General features: G+C 46.3%; 1 pseudogene; it reads right to left on the bottom strand.

Moving 5' to 3' along the window:
• Positions 1-434: 434 nt before the first annotated feature.
• Positions 435-2,117, bottom strand: LOC118618430 (annotated as a pseudogene).
• Between the last annotated feature and the right edge of the window lie 440 nt (positions 2,118-2,557).

Raw genomic sequence — 2,557 nt, 5'->3', positions numbered from 1 at the left:
TGTATTCTTCATTTCTGACTGGTTCCTTTTTTATGTTTCTTATCTCTTTGTGGAAGTTCTTGCTGAGATGATTAAGCATCCTTTTAAAAATTTTGTTTTTATAGGAGAATATGGAACTTATTAGATATAGTCTACAAAATAAAACCCATCCAGGGCTTTCTTATTTCTACAAGCTTTCCCACCCTAAACTTCTTAAATAATTTCACACCACAAAATTGCTAGGAAAGAATTAAAAAAAAATACAAAGCTTTCAAAAGTAACAAGTGCTCAGCTTGAAGGTGGTGACTGGGTAAGATGGGCCCATTTTTGGAGGAGCCCACTCTTTGCTCTGTCACAGCAGCAGGTTAATACCCTAGCCTTCTGGGCCAGAGGCTGATATCAGGGACACCCTGAGCATGTGATTGGCTGGAGCTGCTGGTTGGAAGGCAGACCACTTATACCCTCATTGCATCCTTTATTTGCTTCTTTGTCAAATCCTGCTTCTGCTTCATTAGTTCTCAAGAGAACCACTACATGGTGACTTTTAGGGGGAAGGGCTTATCCGAAAAGGTGAGGCAGAACCAGCCAGGCTCCTTACACATGTAGTACTTGCCAGGGGATGATATTATCTTGCTGTCCAGGAAGTGGTGATAAAGGAGCGTCTCGTCCTCAAAAGTGCATAGGTCCGGGTACTTTTCCAAGTTAATCCAGACATAGAGGCCAGAGCCACGATTGAACAATGGGATCTTTAATGTGTTTAACTTGTTAGTGATGTACCTGTGAGCTGCCCGCAGCCGGGAGTGATTAGTGGGCAGGTATACATTGTCAATCCACTCTCTGTCCTGGAGCAGCTCACACAGCTTGTGCTGGGTGATGTCAGAGATGACGTGGAGGAATCCAAAAGTGCTCACAGCAAAGGCTACCTCCGTGTTTTAGGTGTACAGAGCACCAAAATGGAAGCCAGAGATCCCACAACCCTAACTGGTACCCAGATCACATGGGTCCTGTTGGGGTCAGGCAAGCTTCCCATGCTCAGAACACTGTGGAATGTGATGGATTCATCAAACACAAATAGCATGTAAATATCATCAATAATCACAAGTAGGTTGTATCTCTTGGAAAATTCCAGGCATCCCTTCAGTGAGTCCTGGGAGTAGCTGTCTTCCAGAGGATTATGAGAGTCGATGAGCACAAGGTCTTTGACCTTTCTCCCCTTAAGCCTAGCCTCAAGCAGGGCTTTCACCACCGTGTCCACAGTCAACTGGAATAAATGAGTGTTCACCTCAGTGATCTCACTGAGCAGGTGGATATGAATCAGCTCAACTTTCACATATATGCAGAAAGTAAAGGTGAAGCCAGCATAGAAGTGGCTGGGGGTCAGAAAGGCCTCACCTGGATCACACAGAACCATGGTCAACACTGAGAAGGCAGAGCAGCAGCCACTTAGAACAACCACATTTTCTGCATCAAGCTGGGCAGGCGCCTTGCAGTAGTAGATCAGGAACCAGGCCACTTCTTCCCATAGGAATGCTTGTTCTGTGCAGTCAGAATTTTACTAAAGGGCATCACCAATGTAGTTCATGTCACTTCAACTCAGCCTTTCAGTCATAAGATCAATGTAGAGCTTATTCTCATTGATACCAAGGTCAATGAAGCCCAAGGTGTTCTTGTCCTCGTGGTATTTGTCTCTATGGTAGGTTGTGTCGTCCTGGAAGCTGGAGTGGTATAAGGCAGAGATGTCAATCCCACAATGAGACAGGTCATGACTGACAAATGCAGCTTCCGAATCACTCAGTTGGTGACTTAGAGCTGGTTAGGCTGCCTGGATGATTGGGCCTACTGCCCACCTCCAACATCACCCCTAGAGGGAATTACAACTCCAGGCTACTGTAAGAAGTTGGCCACTTGACACATTAAGTGGACAAGGATGGCTCCCTGCTCCCTGGTAGCCTGGCTGTGCCTCTGCTTCTCCAAGTCCTTCTGCAGGAGCCTGGTCTCCCGCTGCATGATGTAGTCCTCTGTGGTCTGCTGCGAGCACAGAATCAGCTCCATCAGCTGGGGTGGGGGCTCTGGTTTCTGAGGCCCTGGCTCCTCATCTGGCCACAGGGCTTGTGGAGAGTGTCTGATTGGTGACTCATAGTCTGAGTCTTTGTTTTGGTCTCAACAGACTGTCTGAAACCTCAGGTTCGTGTAAATGTGTTGTACAGCACTACAGCTACACCCATGTTGCACACATATACCACCAGGTCTAAAATCCTATGCCCAATGAAATCGTTCTTGACCATCAGGGTTCAGACACCTCCTCACCTCCCTCCTCTTATCACTAAGCCTACTTCCTATTGAGCATCCTTAACCAGCATCTGATAGATTATTTGTCCTCACTGTTAGTTATTTTTCTGGAATTTTGTTCTGTTCTTTTATTTCAGACATATTTCTTTGTCTCCTAATTTTGGTTGCCTCCCTGTGTTTGTTTCTGTGTATTAGATAGAGCTGCTGTGTTTCCTGGTCTTGGTAGAGTGTCGTTGTGTCGTTACGTAGTAGGTGTACCGTAGGGCCCAGAGGCACAGCTTTCCTGGTC

Source organism: Molossus molossus, unplaced genomic scaffold, assembly GCF_014108415.1.
Source record: "Molossus molossus isolate mMolMol1 unplaced genomic scaffold, mMolMol1.p scaffold_m16_p_6, whole genome shotgun sequence".
Classification (NCBI taxonomy): Eukaryota; Metazoa; Chordata; class Mammalia; order Chiroptera; family Molossidae; genus Molossus; species Molossus molossus.
The sequence above is the reverse complement of the archived record's forward strand: the minus strand, read 5'-3'. Positions and strand labels throughout refer to the sequence as shown.